This window comes from Buteo buteo, chromosome 13 (assembly GCF_964188355.1).
Source record: "Buteo buteo chromosome 13, bButBut1.hap1.1, whole genome shotgun sequence".
Classification (NCBI taxonomy): Eukaryota; Metazoa; Chordata; class Aves; order Accipitriformes; family Accipitridae; genus Buteo; species Buteo buteo.
In genome coordinates, this window is record NC_134183.1 from 24,596,870 (window position 1) to 24,608,362 (window position 11,493).

The window sequence follows — 11,493 nt, forward strand, 5'->3', positions numbered from 1 at the left end:
TACTGCTTACAGAAACATTAAATAACTGTGGCCTTGGACCAAGTAGATAGAAATCTACTTTGGCGAGCTTTTCTTCCTAACACAGGACATTTAATTTACAAATATTGGACTTTTCCATTTTGTAACTGAATAGTAAATCTTATCCCACACTTACGGAGATCACAGCCTCATATAACCACTTCAGTGGCATTTGTCCCAAACAACAGCTAGTTTTTCAATGCCTGACCTTATCACTATGAAAGCAAGAGTTAACATACCAAAAAGAGAACTCCTTGCAATAAGCCTTTGGCCAGAGTTATAACAAGTAGATTCATGTTCTGTTTTAAGTTTTGAACTGCAGTGACGTTAAGAAATGACAAAATCAGCCTTAGCTTCTAGGATGTGCTGAAATTCATGAATGGCATTTCTCTCACTGTCAGGACTCAGAAGACAGCACAGACAGACCTCTGGGAAACAGTCTCTAAAGACCTGGTGTTCCATATTCTTATTTGGGAGACACGCAGTAAATAACACCAATACTAATGGACTAGCATATTCTTTTTCAGCTTTATTTTGCATCTTGGTGATATGCTACTGCCAGCTTCAATCACGTAGGATTATGTCTATAGTGTCTCTGAACTCTTTTCAAGAATGGTAGGAGTCATCTCCATGCTGCTTAAAGAGTAGGGTATCCTGCTTTTATTGTTCATTGTATTGCAGCCTGCTTTTAGATCGATGAATGACTGCTCTCCTTGTATTTAACAGGACACAACATTGGTAACTGCTGCTAGATGTTTCAAGTGCTAATCTTTTAAGAAGAAAAACTGTTTAGCTTTCAGATTCATTTGCTTATACCCTAAACTTTGCAGGACTTTGTCTATATAGCTTGCCAAATGATGCACTTGGTAACAATAATACAATCTGGGAGTGTTTCACTGGAAGCACTGAGTGTTAACTGGGAATAAAACTTGGTTCTTCTCCATGGCTGATACGGTTCAGTTGTAGATAAATTCATCTCCTATAACACTATGTGCTTTGGTACGTTCCCTATGCATTCCGCTTCAGTAGTTCACTTCCCATTATTTTGATTTTATGCTGGCATAAACCTATGGTAAGACAGCGCTGTGCAAACTTTATAACCTCAAGGAATTATTTGGGACACTGTGAACTAGGCATAATTCTGTCCTTATTTATCCCCATAAACAACGAAGTCCATAAATCATCTTCTATCTACTTTGGCATGCAGTGGCACTCAGGAAAATGCTATGCAGAGCTCTCCATCTTGCAAATGTAGGCTGGGACCCTGTGGCCAGTTAAGTCAGTAACGTGAAGACTTGCTTCCAAACAGCAAGCAGAGAAAACCACAAGAGTAAATCATCTTGATTCCTCCTTCCTTCCTTATTTTTTTATGTGTATATAAAAAAACCCAACAAAACCAGCAAACCACACAAAACAATGCATGCAGATGCTAGAGCACCTATCTATGGATGTGCCTTTACCTTAGAAACATCCTTTTCCTCACTTCACACCCTCTGAGCTTGGTAAATTTTTATTAATCTTATTTTAAAATAGGGGAGAACTGAGCTGTGTATAAGGCTGGCTTTTTGTTTGGTTTTTTGGGGGGTGGGTTGGGTTTTTGGGGTGGTTTTGGAGGTTTTTTGTTTGTTTGTGTTTTTTTTAAGAGAAAATCTTCCTTTTAAGGGTTTGACTCTGGATACCAAAGTGATTCTCCATTCTGTCTGGAAGTGTTCACTGGTATATAAAGGGTCTTAAAAAAAAAAAAGTATTCTGACTTGGTAAAGATTTGTGGTTATTTTACACAAATGTAGGTTGCTAGCTGGAAAACAGGAGTCTCGATGGGCTCAAGCTCTGTATACAAACCCATTGGCTGAAATTTTCAGGAGTGGCCTAAATTTCTTGCCTTACACTCACGAGGTCAGCGTGCAGTGTCATCACAGAGAACGTGGGTATTTTGATGCTTGGTCCCATACTTCAGCAAGATGAGGTCCCACTGTCCCACCAATGCCACCTCTCCCATCATACCTTATCTGTAACACTCAGTGATGAAAATTACCCCCCGCTTCCAGCACTCAGAAAGTTTAAACTGCAAACTATATTTAGCTGTTAATACAGCAAATTAGGCAAGAAAGGCATTGTATTGCTGTGATTTGAACACTGTTCGGAAATGCTGAGGCATATTAAAGTACTTTGATGTCATTTAATGAATAATAAATGTATTTATTATTGCTATGCCACTCAAGCAGGGAAAACAACATCAGCTTGCATGGAAATATGTCGGTAACAGCTATACAGCAAACAGAAGTTGATTATATACAAATCTTTCCCGTGGCTAGGCTAGAAGTATTTTCCTGAGCGCCTTCTGCTCATCATTCCTTCATCTTTGCAAAGGAGAATGGTGTTTTATCCCCTCTGCATGCACTTGTGCTTCCTTGCCTTTTTTAGTTCCAGCAACTGGAAACTATTTCTTCATCCTCCTTTTTTGTAATCTGGTGAAAAAGTGCTTTTATTCCTTCACAAATTCCTTTTCTAAACAGTAACCAGCAAGGACTTTACAGAGCAGTGATTTTTGCAGCACCCTTTCAGAGTCCCTGTAGTTGTTCTGCTGTACAAGCAAGTGCAGCATATTTTTGAAAAGGATTGAAGGTAAATGACCCCACATTTCATGTTCTGTGCTCACACCAGTGTCATGTTTTTAAACAGTAGCTTCTCAGAAAGTTACTGAGATCTAAAAATCTAAAAAAGAGATTTGTGGAATTATCTTTACTATTTTCAAGACATGGCTATTAATCCTTCAAACGCATTCTCACTTGCTAAAGGTGTTTTCACAAGAACTTTACTAGTTTTTAAATACCTTGAATGCCAATTTGTTTATGGGCTCATTGAATGACATGTTAATCAAATACAAATTTATATTAGCCAGAACTGTGTGGAAATAAAGAAAGTGCTAATACAACCAGAAGAAACTATAAGAATATAAATTGGAAAATTTTGCCCAGAAAATCAGTTTAGAAATAGAATTTGTTCATTGTATTCAGTTCTTCAAATCATGGGGGGAAAACTCATTAGGATAATCTTACAAAGAGATCAAGTGGAAAAAAGAAGCAACAGTTAGCTTATATGTTATATGAGAAAAGCCAAGAAATTGTAGAAACTTGACTGTCTCCCTCCTTTTCCCTCTGACATAAGGTTGTAGTTAGAGCATTTACTGATTTTTATTTCCTGATAATACAAATATAGGAAAGAACATCAAGATCACGATTAAGAAAGCCTAGTTCTGATTTCAATTATCCTAGTAAGTACTGGATCAGATCTAGCTTTCCTCACCCCTACATGTTTGGTCTTCTAATTTTATTCCTTGTTTTAAAATTCTCTTTGATTTGGCTTTCAAGGTGAGGAATATGCTTAATAGCAGCAGTGACATGGCACTGCACTCGGGAGAACTGGCACAGCCATCTGAAGCCTTGTTTGCAGCTGCTCCTGCTTTCTGATCTCTCTTATAGAAGCATTTTGCAAAAATCCAGTATGTTAGAAATGCATCAATAATGGAGGAAAAACAAAACTTTAGAATAGAGAGATGTTGTTTGGTAAGGTGGGACCTTAAATAATAGATCATGTACAGGAAAGGTTGAAAATTAGTCTAATCACTCAAAAAATTTTGAAGGAACAGCTATTTTTATTTTCCCCTGATGGTTACTACTCTGTTTTATCGTTTAAACTGCTCTAAAAAATGCTGACTTTCTCCGTGCAGTAGAACTTCCAGATATTTCAGAAAAGTGCTATTGGGCAGTTGCGTAATATAATTAATGTCTGCTTGCAGTCATATACCCTGCTGCTGTTCAAAGATCCTCTTCTCTCAGGAAACCCAGTGAATTTAATAGAGCTGGTGGAGAAACTTTTCCTCATCAAACTTATTAAATTTTCCAGACATTCAATGGGTGAAACACTTTGTTGGATCATATGATGAAGTGGGGAAAGAGGTAGTGAGGAAAATGTGATAGCAGAGGAGCTGCAGCCGTAGTTGGGTGCTTTAGAAGAATTCCTTCCAACACAGCCCCTTCCTCTCTTAAGAACAGGGCACCTTGGTGGTACTGCTTTAGCCCCAGCGTGAGGCAATCCTGGTTTTGGTCTGCAAGAATGAGACTCGCTGTATCGATGGGACAAAAACTTTTCAACTATATTGAAAGACTCAATTAAAATTGCTCATTTTTCACCTTATAGAAGCCCTACGCAGAGACAGACTTAAACAAAAAAACTCTAGTGATTGGCATCTACTAAAAAAAGAGATTTTGTGCACAGAAAAAGGCAAAATACTAAATGTTTTTAACCTTTTTTGAAAAACACAGAGTTAGGGGTTTTTTCCCAAAATATTATCTGTTTAGATGCAAAGTCAGGTTCTTGCAGAAAACAGATTTGAAATGCCATACTAACTGCATTGGTTAATGCCCATGATCTTTCCCCAGAGAAACAGTGATGGCAAAGTCCTTTGAGAGGTTCCCAGGGCTTCTCTGCCTCTAGGATCATAACTTTGACTGAGACAGGAATTTGGGGTGGTGATTATTTCCTTGGGATTCTATTTTGGTGTGGTGGTAATGCAATAGGAGAATGATTTTTACTGAACATCACTTGTAAGGAGAGAGAGAACAATTATGCAACACTTCTTTGAGATGATCAGGCACTCGTGTTGCTTGGTAGTCTTTGGGAAATGACTCCACAGTTGGCTTCCCTGCAGTGAAAATACCCCATCCAATACAGTGGACTCTATGGACTGCATTGCCCCAGTTGTCATGAGAAATCATTGACTGAAATTCAGTTTTCCCTGTAGCTGAGACCAGTTACCTGTGGTTGCTCCTTCCTCTAGTAGCCGTCCAGCGGCTGATGCCCAGGGGTGAGCTTGTGGCAGGAACTACTCAACTTCCCGAGTGTCCGAGAGTGCCCAGGACATCCTGGTCCGTGGTTCAGACAAGTCACTGCTGTTAGCCGCAGTTATTTCTGTCCGAGTCTAAGCAGCAATCTGCTAGTGTCGTGAATCATGTCCCCATTTCTGAGAAGGAGTTACCTAGCATTACCTGTTGTGTGATTTTTCGCTTAAGGTTTTGTAACGCCATCCACCTTGCACTTGAAAAGGTGCTTTCAGCTGATGCTGAGCCACTTTAAGGAATCCTACACACCCCAAAACAAGGTCACCTGGCCCATCTCAAATCTTTGCCTTGCTACTTCACTACCCTGGACATGCACAGGCTCTCAACGTCCTCCTGTCATGCAGTTCACGTGCTTGTCGCTGTTCAATACCAAGGATCTCCTTAGAACAAACCCAACTCTGGTGTAAACTATTTTACATATCATGAACTCAGTATGAGCAGGTGTAACTTGCAAGTGGAGGAAGAAAGAAGGCATTGCAAGAATTGGGGTTTTTTAAAAAGAAATAAAAAGTAGTAGGTGAGGTAGTACAGATTCCTGTTGTTTATTGTTTTTCTTTCTTTGTGGGGTGACTTGCTCCATTGCCTCCTGTTATGTTTACTAATGTCTAGCTTAAACTGTCAGTTAAGCGACCTCTCAATTTAGCCAAAGGCTTTAATGTAGGAGCATAAGGAGATTACAGGAACAAAATGTCAGGAGAAAAGAAAGCTAAGACAATAGTTCTGATCCCTACACAAATAACAAAACAAGACTTTGTTTATACAGAGTATCCCATTCTTACCAAATCCAACAGATAAAATTCTGCTAAAAGTGCCAGTGTTATTTCCTTCTCTGCTATTAATTTTAAAAAACTGCTGTAGGCATTAATGTTTTGCAGATACTTGCTTAAGCTACAAATAGATGTCCACATGTAAATAAGAAAATGCAATATTTTTCTTGCTGTGAGATGGAAAATCACTTGGAAGATTCTCCTGCACTGTGTCCAAAATATCAGCAAAGCATTTGTGCACTTTGGTGTCCCAAGGCAATGTTCTGAGTAGGATGCCAACCATCATTGATTTCCATTTCCAAATGATTCCTTTAAAAAAAAGTGTTTCAGCTTGAACAACCTAAAGCAGGCATAATTATTCCCTTTCTCAACACTCCCATGCTAACTGTCTGACAACTGTCCACATAAACTGTCCACATCTTTGGTGGGTCAGTAGTAGGGAATGCAGAAAATCACAGGTTAGTGCAAAAGTGGTGGGGGTTTTTGCATGTGTGTGTTTTCTGACAGTCTCTAACACTCATGTACCCACACAGAGACTGTGGTCTAAGCCACACAGCATCCCTTAAGTCATACAGCTGGGAAGGGTGGGCTTCAAGACCACTGCAAGTTCAGCTGGCTCAGAGGTAGATCTGGGATTACCCCTTTGTGACATAAAATGTCAATAATATATGCACCAACCTTGCCAAATCTCACTCTGTCCTCTGCTTAGAAAGCGTTGACTCCACAAAACCTCCTTTTAGATGCCAAATTCATTTCTTGCAATTCCTGTGCTAGAGTCAGCATCCAAATGGACTCTACAGCAGTTTCCTATAGCGTTTGCTTCCAGTTGGCCAAGGCTTTGAAATGCACTAGAAAGGCTCGTGTTTCCTGGAGATGAAAAGTTTCTCTTTACTTCATTCACCTGAAAAAGTGGCTTTCAAAGCTGTGTTAGAGCTATTTCTAGCAAAGTTCATGTTGATGTCTTTCAGTTATTACTATCACATAACACATAACATGGCAATAACTGCAGATAGGGTAGCAAACTTTTTATTAGAATACTACTTCCAATACGGTAGGGTTATGTTTTCAAGACAGCAAGCAACCAAGGTAATGTATCTTTAGAAGTTGCCGCTTGTCAGCTGAGACAGGGTAATGGACTGCCTATGAGCTCTTAGTCCATCTTGGAAAACCAAATAAGTTTAAACCACTAAATCGCAGACTTCATAAAAAAGCTCAGCCTAGATTGATTGCACCTGTGGTTCCCTTATACAGCCAGTCTTTCAAATTTAGTTTTAAACTGTAACTTCTGTGAATTTTAACTAAGAAGATTTCAATGAGGTCATCTGTTACCAAACTACCCAGTGAAGTCACTGGCACATACATGAATTGTTTTGAGGGCAGTGTGTTTACATACACACTTTAATTTTGAATCTATGGGACCAGATTGCTATGATAGCAATGGTAACTCTACTGCATATAGGTGGCGAGACTGATCCTTCATATTTGGAAGTGATGTGTAGGCTGATAGGTTTCAGCTACTACATGTATAGCACGTCCAGACATTTCAAACCCAGGAAAATATCACAGAAGAGTTTGTTCCATGCTCAGTACATTTAAATTTTAGCACTAGCTGAAACAGAAAAAAGCCTAGCAGTCAGTTCAGGTGTTTTCTTATGAACGAGTGACTGATTAAATGTCACCTGAAAAATAACATCCCTTTTAGAGCAAGATCCTAGCTGCAGGGGAACAAAAAGCAAGCTGTTCTGTTGACTCAGATTGCACATTTTAGCTCAATCTCTGTTGTAATCTGTGCTTCCCTTACCCGCAGGCAAAGGTAGGGAGCAGCGCTCATAAGGTACTATTTCCTCAGGTCTACAAGCTCAAGGAAGGAAGCTCAGAGGTGCCACATCTGTAGGTGAGCAGGAAAAAAAAAAAAAGGAGGAATAGAAAAGCTTTGAGCGTTTTTTGTTTCATAAGAAACTTAGTATATTCCTTTCACACTGTGGATAAATGCTACAAAAATGTCGTGGTGTTTGTGTGCTCCAGTGGCTCTCAAGTCCTTCTTAGCAGCCCTTTTAATAGCAGCTGGTGGAATCCCCAAAGATGAAGCCTAAGGTTTGCGTGTGTGTGTGTGTGTACATACACAATTATATATGAAATGCCCTCTTTGTATTTTACTGTTATTCAACCTCTTGCTCTTATGGACAATGATGATTTCTGCATGGATTGTGCTTCCTAACAGCTAGATAGTATCCTTTTAAATCAGTCATGGTGTCACAAGATAGTTTTGGAAACAAATCCTAATGTCAGCTGTTCCTGTGGCTGCTTGCTCTACAAGTCTTGTCCGGTAAGCTTGAAATGAAGTGGCATATAAACATATCCCTTCCCTTAGCTGCTTGCTGAAATGGTCAGCTGCTTTTGTCAAGACAGGCAGGTGTATCCAGCTGACACATTGCTTTTTCTCTTAGATTAAAGACAATAAATGCTTTAGTACTAACTCCTGTTTAAGGAAATTTTCCTGTGGAATATATGCTGCTTTCATTTCCTTTTCAAATCTTGATTTACTGAGATATGCTTTTTTTCTTTTTTCTTTCAGAGATACTGCTTCATTTGTATGCGCTTCTTATTTCTTACCAAAATCTTGGTTTTATGAGGATTATATGAAGTAAATGCTTAAAAAAAAAGACACATCCCCTTGCTGGTTTTCTCCAGTGGGCTACATTTCGAGATCTAAGGATGTCTAAAGGATGGTTTAAATCAAATCCCAGGCTATGGAGTACTACACAAAACATTCTCCCTAGGCACAGTATTTCTTCATAAGAAAAGTTATTCCATCTACCTAAATTCCATCTGTAACCAAATTTTATTTGTGCTTGTATCATTCTTTCATTCCTCTCTTAAAATATTATTTCCTTTGTTCCACACATAACTTAAATCAAACCACTATTAGAAAACAACAGGATGGCACATAACCTCATTGTCTATAACAGTCCCGTTATAAATCTTTAATGTATGTGCAAGGACTTTGGCAAATAAAGCCACTGATGAAAGGCTGGCTGTTTACATAGGAGAGGGTTGCTCACAAAGGCGAGTGTTTGCAAGGTCAGGATCTCTTGCACTTCTTTTTTTTTCTGCATCACAAGCAGAGTAACTTTTGCAAATGCAAGTAGCTGTAGATTACCAAAATTATTCTCAATATACTTTTCACAGAAGTCTCTTAGGTTCTGATCCAAAGTCAGTGGGAGTCTCCTCATTGCCTTCCATGAATTTGGGATCAAGACCCAACGCAGAAGGCGGCTGGGGAAAAACTCCTTTACAGATGCAATTATGGGTTAGAATTTTTTTTTTACTTGCTACTACCAACCTGTTCCCATTCTCCAGGCAACTCTTAAAAGAGCTCATTACTAAGATCTGGCAGAAGGAAAATGATAGAAAGTGACAGCAGGTGTTTTCTGAACAGGAGAATCTGCTTCTTTCCAGAAAATACCCATAGTGAACAGGAAGATGAGAACTGTAAATGCTGTAATGGTGTGACAGAGTCTGAATGAGAGAGAATATAATGCTAGTCATCTTCAGTGTGCTGACCAAATACAGCACACGAAAAGAGAAAGGAGAGATCTTTCTGAATACTTTTGCAACTGAACAAGGATTGGATCAGCTTTACTTGAGTATTTCCTTTCTGGCTGCCTTTTGCTTGCAACTTGCAAAACTGCAGTGATGGTATAGTGAACTCAGTAGCAGAATACAATCCAGAAAACAGCATTTTCTGGCAGTTTGCAGATGCAGACAGTAGAAAATCCTTCCATTTCTCTTCCCAGGAAACTGGCCAGGAAACTTTTAAGACACAAAGACAGGCATGTAAAAATGTAACAAAAAAAAGAAAGCAATGCTTTGTAAAATTGTGCTTCTAAATATAGGGGTTATCTGACTTATAAACTTGTATGATTTTCACATGCAGTGATGCTTTTTAAGCTCTGGTGAGGTTATTGTGCAAAGATCTCAAATTCTTTTTTCTAAAATGTTCTCATATCCTTGTAGATGAAAGTTTTGAAGCATGAATCCTAAAGAATCCCCCAAAATGGAAGACAAAAAGAACGCAATGTTTATTTTTTCAGAGTACAGTCTTTTTGGTTTGGTTTATCCAAGTTTCATGACTTTGAGTAGTTATGTTTTGTCATTATTTGGACTTCTAATAATGGGAGACACTTTCCTGGCAAGATCTTGCTGACGAAATTTGGCTCCTGTGTTGAGGGCTAAGGCTTCCTCTTCTCTTCATAGTCTCAGATGGGGCTTCTGGCTCATGGCTCCCACCAGGCTTTTAAAAAATCATTGTTGAAAGTGAGCAAGCACTGCTCAGCCACTCTGATGTATTGATACAACATGTTCTTTCCCCTGATTTCCCCCATAAAGAAAGCCCAAGGATCACAAAATGACTTGGGTAGCCCCACTGGCCAGATGCTCCATTTTTATAGTGGAGGTAAAGGAATCAATATGCCAAGACTCAATGTGACAAAGAGTTAATGCCTCCAAGTGAGGTAGAAAAAATGATCTATTACTATATCTCCTCCTAGCTGAATTATGCTCAGACTGAGGGCTGAATTTTAAACTCAGCTGGTGAAAATCCAGAACAATTCTGCAACATATGGTGTGATACGGTTATTTGGTAAGAAGTCATAGATATATTGGTGATGCTGACAGAGGGAGTGCGAGCTTGAATTTTGAATATGGAAACAAAAATTGGATGGGTGACATCAGCTACTTTGGACCTGTTTATAATACAAACAAAATGTGTGATGTAGCAAATTCTCCAATAATCATGAAATCAATCAGACAGGGCAGGGAGAGAAAGGGGAGGTTTGTCCACCAGATAATTCAGATTTGCTTGAGCATGTGGTTCTTTACAGGCATCAGCACTGATTGAAACTCTAAAGCAAAGCAATAACAGAAAAGCTGTGATTTATGATAAGAAGGAATAAATCCTTCTTCTGTTTCTAGCAGAAGAAATGTGAGCATCTGTGTTTTCAGCAACCTTCTGTCTTGTTTCCTCATCTTTCCCTCTGAACAAAGTACTGACTGACACGAGGGATATGATGTTCTTCCTGTCTAGGAATCTCTCTGGCTAACTACTATGAATTCAGAGGATCTGTGGATAGGACCCCCAGAGGCTTAGTCTGGCCAGGGCTAGATGAAACAGATTTGAAACTTAAATGCTAAAATAATGCTGAGAAAAGGTATGTGCCTCTGTGGCCATTGTTCAAGCAAATCCTTGTTCAGTTCACATGCTGTTTGCTTTGTATTTATGTTCAAACGGGATGAAAAGATCATTAAAGATTCCATGAACTAAGTCATGAAGATTCAGAACTGAGCACACAGCTTTTGGAGTTTTCTCCAGATGTTTCAGTGAAAAGCAGATGTCTGATTTGCAGTCTGTCACTGATCATCAAGTTCATTAGGATACATACTTTCACAGCCTTATTTTAAAGTTCAATGTATTGAATTATCATCCAAAAAGGCAGATGCCAGAATTCTTGCCTAAAGCTTTAGGGCACAGATACAGAAGGTGGAAGAATTGTGGACCAGTTCTGCATCTTCTGAAGGTCAGCCTGCCTTACAGGTGCACTTTGAAGGTACTTTGCAAAATGTAGACCATGATCTTTCTAATTCTGGATGGGTTTGGGTTGCATAGCTATACCTTTGAACATTGGAAAAGGCAAGTACATTATTTTTGCTCCTGTTTAAAACAACAGCTCAGGCAGCAGTACTTAGGAAGTACCAATCTTAGTCCTTTAATCCTCCTTGACTACTACTGCACTGCTGCTTTACACACA